The sequence below is a fragment of the Chiloscyllium plagiosum genome, unplaced genomic scaffold (assembly GCF_037043375.1).
Source record: "Chiloscyllium plagiosum isolate Xiang-an unplaced genomic scaffold, Cpla_swu_hap1 HiC_scaffold_31, whole genome shotgun sequence".
In the NCBI taxonomy this organism is placed as follows: domain Eukaryota; kingdom Metazoa; phylum Chordata; class Chondrichthyes; order Orectolobiformes; family Hemiscylliidae; genus Chiloscyllium; species Chiloscyllium plagiosum.
In genome coordinates, this window is record NW_028270169.1 from 42,476,728 (window position 1) to 42,491,846 (window position 15,119).

Below are 15,119 nucleotides of genomic sequence, written 5' to 3' on the forward strand. Positions count from 1 at the left end.
AATTAAGGAATAAAGTCCTACCTGCTGTTCAGATGGATGTAAATCAATCTGTTTTCGTATTTTGTCAAAACGTGATGCTCTTTAAATCTGCCAACTGGGATCACAAAAGCAGATTAACTCGATCTGTCATGTTTCCAGCAGTGACCACTGGACAGCAGGAAGTCATTTGACCTTGTTGTTCAAGCAGTCTATTGTTAGGATGTGAAGTGTAATTTTCAATAAGTCCTTCATTTAATATCTGTTATTCCTGCCTCAAATACTCATGATAAGGGTTTACAAGCTACTTCAACACAGGCAGCATTGATAACTTGATTTTATGACCCTCATTTATGTATTTATGGATGTTATGGACATGAACAGAGGCTCTGGTTACATTTTCACACATTCTTTCCATACCCTGTCTTGGGATTCAGACACCAAAGGCTACAGTTTTCACAGTGCTTATTATTATTATTCAACAGCTTTATTTTTATTGTGCCGATAATGCGAACTTTTCCAAAATAAACAGAGGGAAAATATGTCCTGCAGTTTATTTTTGAAACTGCTAGTAACCCAGACAGTGTAAATGTATAGAACTTCCGTTTAATCAGTGGGATAAGGATTACTTACTAATGAAAGAAAGAATTTGCATTTGTAGAGAGTTTGTCACTGTCTCAAGACATCCCAAATCCTTTTACAGCCAATGAAATATTCTGAATGCAATGAAGTCACTGTTGTAACATAGAGGAAAGTGGGTGCTGTTTTGTGCCGGGTAAGATCCCACAACCAGCAACAGGAACAATGGCGAGATAGCCTGTTTGGGTGGTGTTGTACCTGTTCCTAAATCCCTCTTGGTTGTACTCCATTACTGACTATTGCTGAAGAACTGGGGCCAACATTGAGTGTAAGGTGACTGTGGGACTCTGTGAATCTCTATCTACCTAATAGAGAAGATTCGCTTCTCGGCCTTTTGGCTAAGATCAAGTGTCTGCTCTTATCACAACGGGAAATATTGAGGAGCTCAAGAGGGACTACGCAGGTTGGAGAACCATGAAGCCCCTCTTTGAGTCCCCAGCGGACTGGTGGGAAACAGTAAAAGGGAACATCAAGAGGTTCTTCCTCCTCAAAGGTGTTCAGGAGGCGAGAGAGAGGCGAGGAAAACTGTCCCAGCTCCAGGAAAGTATGCAGAACCTGAACCTGCTGCAGACGATGGGGGTGGATGTCACGGAGGACCTCAAGGAGGTGAAGGGCCAGCAAGCCTCGCTCTTTGCTTCGGAGGCCTCCAAGATAATCTTCCGGTCCAGGGTCCGCTCGGTGGAGCAGGATGAGACGTGCTCACGTTTCTTCTTCCAGAAGGTGCACAAAGAGAGCTCTGTGCTCAGCAGCCTGAAGGAAGAAGATGGATCGATAACGTCATCTCAGGCTGACGTCATGAGGATCAATAAATCCTTCTACGCCAGTCTGTATGATGCGAAGCCGACCGACAGCACGGCCTCCCAGTCGTTCCTGTCCTCCATCACGGAGGTCTGAGACAACAGAACGCGGGAGAGGCTGGACCAGCCGCTATCTCTGGACGAGCTGACCAAGGCCCTCGAGTCCTTCGAAAAGAATAAAACTCCCGGAAGCGACGGCTTACCGGTCGAGCTCTATTCCGCTCTGTGGGACTTGATTGGCCAGGACCTGCTGGAGGTGTATGTCAGTATGCTTCGGGCAGGTACCATGAGTGAATCCATGAGGAAAGGCATCATCACCCTCGTCTACAAGTGGAAGGGGGAGAGGGAGGAACTCAAAAATTGGAGACCAATCTCACTGTTGAATGCGGATTACAAAATTCTGTCAAAGGTAATCGTCAACCGGGTCAGGGCTGCTCTGGGGTCGGTGATTCACCCTGACCAAACCTGTGCTGTGCCGGGCAGGAAGATCGCTGAGAGTCTCGCACTCCTCAGGGATACGATCGCCTACGTGCAGGACAGAGGGTTGGACACCTGCCTGATCAGCCTGGACCAGGAGAAAGCCTTTGACAGGATATAACACAGGTATATGAGAGATGTTCTCTCCAAAATGGGCTTTGGGGAGGGAATCTGCAATTGGATCAGACTGCTCTACACCAACATTGTCAGTGCAGTCTCAATCAACGGGTGGGAATCAGATAGCTTCCCAGTCAGATCTGGAGTCAGGCAGGGCTGCCCTCTCTCTCCTGCCTTGTTTGTGTGCTGCATAGAGCCATTTGCCGAGTCCATCAGGAAGGATGCGAGCCTGAGAGGGGTGACTATTCCTGGCAGCGGGGGCCTGCAGGTTAAGGCCTCCCTGTACATGGATGACGTCACCGTTTTCTGCTCGGATCCGCTATCCGTGCGCAGACTCATGTGCATTTGTGACCAGTTCGAACGGGCCTCGTGGGCTAAGGTAAACCGAGGCAAGAGCGAGGCCATGCTCTTCGGGAACTGTGCCGACCAATCCTCGATCCCCTTCACCGTCAGGACCGACCACCTGAAGGTGCTGGGTATTTGGTTCGGAGGGGCTGGGGCGTGTGCCAAGTCTTGGGAGGAGCGTATCAGGAAAGTGAGGCAGAAACTGGGCAGATGGGAACAACGGTCGCTCTCCATCGCGGGAAAAAACCTGGTCATCAGGTGTGAGGCACTGTCATTGCTGTTATACGTGGCACAGGTCTGGTCTATTCCCAGAACCTGTGCCGCTGCAGTCACCCGGGCCATCTTCCAGTTCATATGGAGGTCAAAGATGGACCGGGTCCGAAGGGACTCGCTGTACAAAGATCTGGGCAACGGGGGAAAAAATACACCCAATGCCACCCGCACCCTGATGGCCACCTTTGTATGCGGCTGCATCAAGCTGTGCGTGGATCCCCGGTACGCAAACACCAAGTGTCACTACGTACTGAGGTTCTACCTGTCCCCGGTGTTGCGAAGGATGGGCCTGGCCTCGCTGCCGCGGAACGCTCTGAGTAGTTGGACCGTTCCGTATCACCTGTCCTTCGTGGAGAAGTTTATGAAGAAAAACACCTTTGACCACAAGTCCATCAGGAAGTGGTCAGCACGTAGTGTCCTTGAGACCCTTCGGGAAAAGGAAAGGGCGGATCCTACCGAGCGGTTCGCTGAGCAGACTGTCAAAGCCATTTGGCAGAATGCCTCATCGCCAGAACTTTCCAACAAGCACCAAGACATGGCTTGGTTGGTGGTGAGAAGGGCTCTGCCTGTGAGATCCTTTATGCATGCCCGGACTCTCAGCCGCACCGCATGCTGCCCTCGAAGTGGCTGCGGGGAGGACGAGACTGTCACACACCTCCTTCTGGAATGTGCCTATGCAGAGGAAGTCTGGAGAGGAATGCAGTGGTGTTTGTCGAGGTTCGTCCCGAGCAGCGCCGTGACGCGGGACTCCGTGCTCTACGGTCTGTTCCCCGGGACGCACACCGAGACGAACATCAACTGTGCCTGGAGGATCATCAACTCGGTGAAGGACGCTCTCTGGGTGGTCCGAAACCTGCTGATCTTCCAGCTGAAGGAGTTGACCCCGACTGAGTATTGCAGACTGGCACATTCCATGGTCCAGGACTACGTGTTGAGGGACGCGCTGAAGCTTGGGGCAGCTGCCGCCAAGACGCGGTGGGGAAAGACCACTGTGTAAAGTCTGCCTGCCTAACGAAGAACAGGGGGCCCATGCAGTCATTTGGGCTCTGCCTACACGTCAGCTAATTATATGGGCATATGATTGAAAAATGTACAGACCTGTATAAAAATGATAAATTCTGATCTCTGTATGTACATGTTTACATATGTATGGCATGACCAATTGTACAGACCATCAAATTATTTTATGAATAAAGTATATTTTTGAAATAAAAAAAAAGTCTGTGTGGAGTTTGCACATTCTCCCAGAGTCTGAGCGGGTTTCCTCCGGGTGCTCCGGTTTCCTCCCACAGTCCAAAGATGTGCAGGTCAGGTGAATTGGTCATGCTAAATTGCCCGTAGTGTTAGGTGCATCATTCAGAGGGGAATGAGTCTGGGTGGGTTACTCTTTGGACAGTTATTGTGGATTTGTTGGGCCGAAGGGCCTGTTTCCACACTGTAAAAAGAAAGCTGGAATTGCTCAGCAGGTTTGGTAGCATCTATGAAGAGAAATCAGAGTTAACATTTTGGATCCAGTGGCACTTCCTCTGACCAGTTCTGAGAAAGGGTCACTCGACCTTAAATGTTAACTATGGTTTCACTGCACAGATGCTGCCAAGACTGCATGTACTTACCAGCTCCTTTAGTTTACATAATACAGGGCCCAGAATATTGATGTATCTAGGTTCTAGCTAAAATAAATGTGTGGCTCTCTGATGATTTCTAAACCGGTTTCTGGTGTAACTCTTGGCCTGGATTATTTAACAAATGATTTCCAATAGTAGAATCTTACCTAACAGTGGATGTATTTTTTGGAGGCTTGTTGGTACGGGCTGGTTGAGCATGAGTGGTGCACTGCCAGCTGTGAATGGCCGATGAGCTGTGTTGTTTGATACCATCCACCAGTCATTGCGAATTAAGGCCTACCTTACCTGGTATCACACAATGACACTATTGAGTAATGTTATTTATGAGTTGCAGTGCTGGTGTGATTTCTCCAAGCATCCATGACAGTATCTCTCCATCTGTTTAATTATCTTTTATCCACTTTTCCATCTACTAATTCAAGTCTGTCTACTCACTTACTATTTGTAACATCGTGTACTTCCTCCAGTAAGTCTCTTGTTCCCTTTATTTGTCTAGCCATCCATCAAACCTTTTCGCCATTTTAGTATTGCCCATCAGCCAAATTCCAGTCCACTTGGTTCATCTTGTCCACTGCAATATCCAGTTGGAATTCACCTGAGCTCCCTCATGTTTCCTCGCGTTCAGAGCTGACATTTCAGGTGAGGTTAATTTGGGTGAAATAACAAAGATGTATCCCAATAGCATTCTGCAATTTCAGGAAGAGAGAAATAACTTTCTTGCCCTGAAATACGAAGCAACACTGTCAGTCATCCATGGCTTAAAACTCTTGCCCTGCCAAGTGTCTGATACAATATTTCCCTTTAATTAACGTGTCTTGTCCTGTCTGACTGGCTCCTGTCTCTTCTCATGTAAAAAACAGCTTCTTATTAAAACTGCTTACAGTTTACTTGATTGACAGCTCGTTCCTTGCAGTTGAACCTTTCTGATGCTCCATTACCAGACACTTAGGGCATTGTTTGGTTTCATGCAGCGCCTGAGGGATACTGTTTAATAACACAGGCTATGTATTCTTTTCCAAATTATAAGACACCCAGGTAATATTAAATGGTACACTCATCGCGATTAGCTAAAGCTTTTCATGTTTTCCCAGTTTTCTTGATCTGACGGAAACACAGAGCTCAAACCTGGCGGTCAGACACTCCTGTCAGGTTTTTGGAGATAGGTGTGTGATGTAGGCGAGGGTGCCTCCGGGAGAGTTGGCTTTGAAATTGTTTCAGTCTTATTACAGACCGAGGACACTTGACAATGGGTTCTATTCACTCGATATGTACTGAACCACAGGGTCTGGAGTCTGCTAAGCAAGGCATCTGGCTCTGTGCTCTTGTATCAGAGAGCTGATGGCCAATGTGAAAGGCAGTTTCTCATCCTCTGGCCTAGTCAGTGAGGATGTGTCCAGCTGGACTTTCAGTGAGGACAGGATGAAAGTTAGTTACTATGGCCTTAATGGGTGAATATTTCACCATACTCACTCGCTCGGCCAGCCCTTATTACCCATCCCTCATTGCGCACTTAAGAGTTAACCACATTGCATACAGTCACACATAGGCCAGACCAGGTCAGGACAGCAGTTTCCTTCCCTAAAGAACATTAGTGAACCAGGTGGCTTTTTTCACAATTCACAATGGTTATCATTGAATTCAAATTCCACCATCTGCCCGATGGGATTCGATTCCATGTTCCCAAGGACATTACCTGGGTCTCTGGATTAAATGTTTGGTGATAATACCATTAGGCCATTGCCAAATTTCATTGGAGAGCAGCTGATTCCAGCTGGCTGACATTTGGGAACCGCTGTGGGTGTCCTTGTTACAGAAAGGCTTTAGTAGGTAAAGGAACAGCAGCAGCATTGCCTTTGAGTCTGCGTACCGCTACCATGGAGATGAAGCAGTGTCCTAACAAGTGATAGGGCCATTTCATTACTGTTGCTCTCCTCTCTTCCCCCATCCTGCTGTTTCAGGGCAGGCAACAGTGCTTGGGGGGTTGGAAAGGAGCGACTCATCGGGAGAAAGTCAGTGTGAAGGAAGGAGGAGCACCATCTGCATGCTATCAACAGCTTGCTCCTCATGTCAGATTGCAGCACGAGGGTATGTCAGCTGTTGAGAAAGGCACAAAGCAGGAACACGGTATTATCTTGAAAGTTCTGATATCAGCTACAACTCATACTGTCGACACCCAGTGCCAAGATGCAGTGAATCAAGAGGGCTCAGGAGATGCATGTGCTCAGTTGACCCACTATTTCTATTTTATTACCATCTGCTGTATGCCAACCTGCCATTGAAAAGGAAGGGCAGGATATTGGCAAGTGTTGAGGTGATGTACCTGTCATAACTGAGTTGCTGGAGGAATATGGAGCATGAGGTGAGTGGAGGCTTGCAGCAATAGTAGATATCTGAGGGTGATGTAGAGCATCTCTGAATGTTGGATATGTATTCTGAGTGCCAGGTATTGCTTCTGGGCTGAATGTTGGAGGTGTAATCAGCCATGTTGAATAGTTGCTGTAATAGTGAGAAGGAGATATTGTGTAAAGTTGCATTTGCCAATGTTGACCATTTCTTGAAAGTCATTAGACTGCTTGTCCTCTTGCAGAACCAAGAACCCTTGGCTCCACCCACTCCTCTCTTAGGGTGGTCTTTGAGGTTCTCCTCATTGTCTCAGGGCAGTAGATTACCCTAATCTCCTACCCACCTGTGCCAGTAATGCCTCCAATGCCCCATCTCTGGATCTCTGAATCTGCCTTTGCAAGAATTTTCAATGCACTCTTCTTTTTGTGCAGCTTCTGGTTAGGAGACTGCCTTCCTTTAAGAAAGAACAAGTGACCAATGCCATGCGATACCTGGGCCTCCTGTTGTGTGTGGAGCGCAAACCAGATGAGAGTGGGAGGCCAGTGCTCGCATTGCTACAATTGTCAGTAAGATCATTTGAATGAGATAAATTAACAAATACTGTCTTACACCCTTGTGCATGTGATGGCAGAACATGAACCATAGACCTCCCCACCCAAATATTGAAGGACATGAATTTTGTGCTCCGTCAGTGCTATTACTGATGTCAATTGGTTGGCCAATAATTCAGGTACAAACAAACATACAAACAAAGAACAAGAGCCACTCAGTACTCCATGCCTGTTCCACCAATCAATAAGATCGTGAAGAGTTTTTGCCCAAAGTGTAGACTCTCCTGCTCCTCGGATGCAACCTGACCTGTTATGCTTTTCCAGTGCCACTCTTTTCGACTCTGAATCTCCAGCATCTGCAGTCCTCACTTTCTCCCAGTTCCTGATCTGATCTTAACCTCACTCTACTTTCCTTCATAACCCCAGTCATTGTTCATCCCCTTGGTCATCAAAAATCGATCTCGTTCTGCCACTTGGGGAAGGGAATTCCAAAGACACATAACCGTCTGAGAAGGAGAAAACACCTCATCTCTGTCTTAAATGGGCTAGCCCTTATTTTCAAACCATGACCCTGAATTCTCCCACTACAGGAAACATTTTTTAGTCATCCACTTGGTCAAGTTCCTTCAGGATCTTATATGATTCAATTAAGTCACCTGCGATTCTTCGAAACTCCAAAGGATACAGGTCTAGTCTTTACCCGTAAGGCAATCTACTCATTCTACATATTAGTGTAGTAAACCTTCTCTGGACTGCTTTCAACACATTGACATCCTTCCGTAAGTATGGTGACCAGATCCGTACACAGTAACGTACTCCAGATGTGATCTCACCAATGCTCTGAAACATAGCCTCCCTTGTCTTGCATTCAGTTCCTCTCGTGTGATATCAGTTAGCTACAGCAGCCTCTGAAACCTGTCGGCTTGGAATCTCATCAACACATGTGCGCCTACAGGATAAATGTACAACTGTAAGAAATTAAGGGGTTAATTTTAGCTTTCACTAATGGCCAGAAACATGGCAGTATCCTTCTTGGACAATCGAGCAGTATGTGTAACACAAACTTGAACCATTCGGATTGGTGGTGAAAGTTATAATTTATTCCAAAGTCTGTGGAAGAGAGAGGAAGCAAGTTCACTGCAGTGGTGATGTCTCTGATGTTTCGTCACTTGCAGAAAACTTCCCTTTGGAGCATTGGCCAAATACGAAACAATGGCGCTGTTAATTGGGAACCATTTGGCAGATCTTTCGTATAGAACAGTGAAGAGGAGTTCTGATAAAATTAAGAGTGAGACAAGTTAAGGCACAATGTGGTTGAGAGACTAGGGGCGAAAGAACAATCTTTCTCTAGTATACTGCCCAGAGTATCGCATTACTGTCGAATCAAAGCCCAGCTGCAGTCTATGCCTCCAGGATGGGAGGTAAGAAACATAGAGGTGAAAATAGAAGAAAATTACAAAGTAATAGCCACAAGCAGCAAGCACACTGGCAAATGTTTCACTTTTTCTTTGTGTACATTATTTAAAGGAGAGATGAATATTGATTGTGCCTATTGCTTGTTGCAAAAGTAATGAAAGCTTGTGCTGCAGACACTCTGGCCCTCACCAAATGCACACCATCCTGACTTGGAAATATATATCACTGTTTCTTACGTATCACTGGGTCAAAGTCCTGGAGTTTCCTACTTAACACCATTGTGGGGCTACCGAGAGCAAACGGATTCAAGAAGGCAGCTCAACACCACACTCACACTCCTTGGAATTCATATGAAAATATTAGTTGTGTGAAGGTTACTTGAGAAGATTTGAGCTCACTCGCCTAATAGTCTGCCTGAAATTTCCTAGTGGAATTGGAAGAAAATTGCAAAAGATGGCAAGATATTTTGTTGCAACGTAACATGCTCTGTTAAAGCTTCAGCATGCTTGAACTGAGACTTCCAGCCGTACGTTAGTGTGTGTTAAATATCCAGGAGTCTCCTCATTTCCCCTCCTTTCTTGCTCAGCCGACTGACCCTCACATCACATTTGCTGTTCTATAATGTGTCTTTGTAAACTGCTTCAGCCCCCTTGAGCCCTTTGAAGACTGCAGCAGTGTTCATGCATTGAGAAGCAACTTATATGTTTAACCAGAGTGGCGTCAGTTACCCAGACTCAAATATCTGCCAATGTTTTTACATTTGCCTTCTCTCTGTAGGTACTCAGTGCTTTGGCAATGAGGTTAGAAAGGAACTGTCTCTAGGCTTCTGCTAATTCTCTACTGTAACTGCAAGGATACATTTCAAGTCCAGCTCCCTCTGTATAATACTTCTGACCTCTATCCGTCTCTATGAACAGTTTGAGTTGTTTCTGTTGGTATTTATAGACCATTGGTTTGTGGCCAGAAAGCCTTATTTTTCGACTTGAACTTGAACTAAATGGCTTGTTAGTTAAGAGACAATAACATTGCTGGGTGTGTGAAGTCTCACATAACCCAGACCAGGTAAAGATGCTGTGTCAACTTGGAAAATAACTCATTCCTTCTTCATGATGTCAAAAAGTGCTGAAGCACTTAATACAGCATATGTTATGATCCCAGTTAACAGCAAGGCAGTGTCACTGAAGAGGATTTTAACTTTCCAAATATGGACTGGGACTGCCATAGTGTTAATGGTTTCGATGGAGAGGAATTTGTTAAGTGTGTACAAGAAAATTTCTGATTCAGTATGTCATTGTATCTACTAGAGAAGGTGCAAATCTTGACCTAGTCTTGGGAAGTAAGACAGGGCAGGTGACTGAGGTGTCAGTGGGGGAGCACTTTGGGGCCTGCGACCATAATTCTATTAGTTTAAAATAGTGATGGAAAAGGATAGACCAGATCTAAAAGTTGAAATTCTAGATTGGAGGGAGGCCAATTTTGACAGTATGAGGCAAGAACTTTCAAAAGCTGATTGGGCACAGATGTTCGCAGGTAAAGGGACAGCTAGAAAATGAGAAGCCTTCAAAAATGAGATAATGAGAGTCCAGAGAAAGTATATACCTGTTAGGGTAAAAGGAAAGGTTGGTAGGTATAGGGACTGCTGGATGACTTAAGAAACTGAGGGTTTGGTTAAGAAAAAGAAGGAAGCATATGTCAGGTATAGACATGATAGATCAAGTGAATCCTTAGAAGAGTATAAAGGCAGTAGGAGTATACTTAACAGAAAAATCAGGAGGGCAAAAAGGGGACATGAGATAGCTTTGGCAAAGAGAGTTAAGGAGAATCCAAAGGGTTTTTACAAATACATTAAGGACAAAAGGGTATCTAGGGAGAGAATGGGGCCCCTCAAAAATCAGCAAGGTTGCCTTTGTATGAAGCTGCAGGAGATGGGGAGATACTAAACAAATATTTTGCATCAGTATTTGCTGTCATCCAAGATGGCCGTCCAGTATATAACCACAAACCCATTTACCCTCCTATTGCTCTGTTCTGAAACTTTATCATCTCAGTTGCCTTTATTGGGAACTGAATGACTTCTTTTCCACTTCTAGCCATCTGAATCTTTTGTATTTTTCCATACTAATTCTTCTTCCTAATCGTTTTTCTTTCCCCAGGCAAATCTTCCAGCGCTGTTGAGTATGACAGAGCAAGCAAGTGAAACAGATTCTAAAAGAGAAGAGCTGTCACCAGTTGGCTGAAGGGTCACCTTCAGCTCATTCTTTTCACATTATCCTCCTTCTCATCCCACACATGATCATCCTCTTCCTGTTGATGCTGAGGAAGAAGGATATGAGTGTGCAACACCCCACTGAATATGATACGTGTGAGTCAGCAATACTGCAGCGATTCCTGGTTTCATGCTCAGTAAACCACACAGTGATTAATCAGACCCCTGAACTCCACCCCCACACACACATCCTGCAAAATGGAGTGTCTCCCCATCAGATCCTTTGTCTTTTCTTCTTCACGTGAGAGATTTCCCTCCCAATCCCAGCAGCCCATCTCTCCCATTGTATAGTTTGCAGTTTTCTCCTGCAGAAAGAGAAAAAAGAGAACTGATGGATTTATGTCAGATGTCTTCTGACAGCCAATGGGAGGGCAGTGAGAGGCGATCTGGGGTGTGGATGTCGATGACGCGATGTAACTGGCTGGACACAGTGCCTTGTGTAATGCACTGTAGTTACTGCGCTGGGATGTCCAAATTCACCTCAGTCAGAAGGACAAGACAGTCCCTTTCCTGTTTGTTATCCCCCTGGAAAGTGCACACATGTACATCAGATGGAGATAAGATGAAGCTAGTTGAATATTATGTTGGCAATCACGATGTGTTACATATGGTCATGATGCCCAGTTGAAGAATGAGTCAGGTAAGAAAGTTAGCAGAAAAAGTGCTTGAACAAAATTTATCTCTTGCTATGGAATACGACACTTCACTGATAACACTTAGAATGGACAACAAAGAAATAGGATAGTCCCCTACATAGTCATTATTTATACAAGCTTCTCCCATCATAATTCATTCAAAACTAATTTACCCTTCTCTCCATTTCTTCCTCATGCATTTATCTAGCTTAATCCTAAGTGCATTTATGCTGCTCACCTGAACTCATGTCTTTGGCAGCAAGTTTATTCCAATCACTTTCTGTGAGACAGGATTTATGTTTATTTGGAGTTTGATTAGAGATAGTCAGCATGGTTTTGTGAGGGGCAGATCATGCCTCAGAAACCTTATTGAACTCTTTGAGGATATGATGAAACAGGTTGATGAAGGTAGAGCAGTAGATGTGGTGTACATGGATTTTAGGAAGGCATTTGATAAGGTTCCCCGTGGTAGGCTCATTCAGAAAGTAAGGAGGCATGGGCTCCAGGGAAATCTGGCTGTTGGGATACAGAATTTGCTGATACATAGAAGACAGAGGGTGGTGGTTTGAGAAAAGTATTCAGGCTGGAGGTCTTTGACCAGTAGCATTCTGCAGGGATCTGTTCTGGGACCTCTGCTCTTTGTGATTTTTATAAATGACTTTGATGAGGAAGTGGAAGGGTGGGTTTGTAAGTTTGCTGATGACATGAAGGTTGGTGGAGTTGTGGATAGTGGGAAAAGCTGTTGTAGGTTGCAACGGGAAATTGATAGGATGCAGAACTGGGCCGATAAATGACAGATGGAGTTCAACCTGGAAAAATGTGAAGTGATTCACTTTGGAAGGTCAAATTTGAATGCAGAATACAGGATTAAAGGCAGGATTCTTGGCAGTGTGGAGGAATAGAGGAGGCTTGGTGTCCGTGTCCATAGATCCTTCAAAGTTGTCACCCAAGTTGATATGGTCGCTAAAAAAGGCATATGGTGTGTTGGCTTTCATTAGCAGAGGGATTGAATTTAAGAGTAATGAGGTTATGCTGCAGTTCTACAGAGTCCTAGTTAGATGACACTTGGAATATTGTGTTCAGTTCAGGTCCCTTCATTTTCAGAAAGATGTGGAAGCTTTTGAGAGAGTACTTAGGAGATTTACCAGGATGTTGCTGGACTGCAGGGCATGTCTTATGAAGCAAGGTTGAAGGAGCTAGGGCTTTCCTCACTGGAGTGAAGAAGGATGAGAGATGATTTGATAGAGGTGTACAAAATGAAGAGAGGCATAGATAGAGTGGATATACAGAAACTTTTTCTTATGGCGGAAATGTCTATCGGGGGAGGCATAATTTTAAGGTGATTGGAAGAAGGTATGGGGAGATGTCAAAGGCAGGTTCTTTACTCAGAGAGTGGTGGGTGCATTGAATGCACTGTCAGCAATGGTAGTCGAGTCAGATACACTGGGGACATGTAAGTGACTCTTGGATAGGCACATGGAAGTTAATAGAATGAAGGGGATGTAGGTTAGTCTGATCTTAGAGTAGAATACAAGGCCAGCACAACACTGAGAGCTGCAGAGGCCTGTACTGTGCTGTACTGTTCTATGTTTTATGTTTTTACCATTTCTAAAACACACCATAAGTATCCTGGGGTTACTATTCACCAAACCTGAACTAGACCCATTATAAAAATGCAAAGGCAGGCCAGACTTTGGGAATTCTGAGTCCGACAACTCACCTCCTGAATCCCCAAAGCTTGTTCATGATCTATGAGGTGCAAATCAGGAATGCGATGGAATATTCTCTGTTTGCCTGGTGAGTGCAGTACTGACAATAGGAGAAAGTGAGGTCTGCAGATGCTGGAGATCAAAGTTGAAACTTTATTGCTGGAACAGCACAGCAGGTCAGGCAGCATCCAGGGAACAGGAGATTCGACGTTTCGGGCACAGGCCCTTCTTCAGGAAGATTCCTGAAGAAGGGCCTGTGCCCGAAACGTCGAATCTCCTGTTCCCTGGATGCTGCCTGACCTGCTGTGCTGTTCCAGCAATAAAGTTTCAACAGTACTGACAATACTCAAGAAACTAAACAGCTGGGGGAGGTGTTGACCAAGTTGGTTGAAACTGAAAGGACGTCAATGTGAGATTGGATCTGAGGCAGGTGGTGAAGCAACCAACGAGAGGGAAGAAAAAAAACTGCTTGACATTTTCCTCATCCATCTGCCTGACACAGATGCATTTCCCATAATGATATTGGCAGGAGTGACCACCACACAGTCCTGTGGAGACAAAATCCTGTATTTACATTGGGGCTATTGTTGTTAGCATCAACATTGTGCTAAATTTGATACATTTTGAACAAATGCAGCAACTCATAACTAGGCATCCATGAAGTGCCGTGGTACAAAAACAGAAATTGCTGGAAAAACGCGGCAAGCCTGGCAGCATCTGTGGATAGAAAGCAGAGTTAACATTTCAGGTCCAATGACACTTCTTCAGGACACAGTACTGTGGTATGTCAGCAACAACAGACCTAGAGTAGCCCACAATCTGTAACCTCATGTTCCACCATACCCTGGCTCAGGTATTTGAGTCTTGGTGCTGCTGATCATTTGACATGTTCAATGCATGTTTCCTCTATGTCATGGAGTGAGTGAAATTTGGAAGTCAGGACTGGTTAATTGGCTATCATTGAAATCCCAGAATATGTCCTAACTGGAAATATTCCCAGGCTACTTTCAGCTCTCTGATGATTCATTGGAAGTTTCTGCAAGTATTTTTTGATGGATATAATTCATTTCAGGTGTGAAACTGTCAAGTTCAGTAGCACCTTAGCAATGAAAAAAGCATTGTCAATCATCTTTTATTTTATTGTCTGATTGAAAGCTGAAACATGTACTCTGGTACTCAAATCACACTGCATATGCTAAGTCATAATCTTCAACATATAGACACACCATTACCATTAGATGGGGTGCTCGGATGGTGCCCCTTTCCTTCTCTACGCTGAGTTTTGAAACGAGACTCCTTGTCCAATCAATGATGTTTAACTGGTTACGTAGTGTAATCAAAAAAGACACAGTCAGATGAGGTGCCTCGAGTTTTAAAAGGAAATGAAGGCACTGCTGCCTCACAGCGCCAGAGACCCGGGTTCAATTCCCGCCTCAGGCGACTGACTGTGTGGAGTTTGCACGTTCTCCCCGTGTCTGTGTGGGTTTCCTCCAGGTGCTCCGGTTTCCTCACACAGTCCAAAGATGTGCAGGTCAGGTGAATTGGCCATACTAAATTGCCCATAGTGTTAGGTAAGGGGTAAATGTAGGGGTATGGGTGGGTTGCGCTTTGGCGGGTCGGTGTGGACTTGTTGGGTCGAAGGGCCTGTTTCCACACTGTAATGTAATCTAATCATAATCTAAAAACCATACCCACTCTTGTTAAGCATTCAAAGGTCATAGGTTACTGAGAAAAGAGGGTGGATTAAGCAAGTTTGGGTCCAATAAAACTAAAGCAGGATAGGACTGTTGAAGGTTGATAGTTCAACTGTCTGGCCTTCACCTGGGATCCTGCTAGTCTGGAAAGAGACAGAGAAAACACAGATTCGTGTCATATATTGCTTGTGTGTCAAACTGGGAAGTAAATAGTTGGCTTGTCACATGTTCTTCTCCCTCTAACTGACCAGTGATG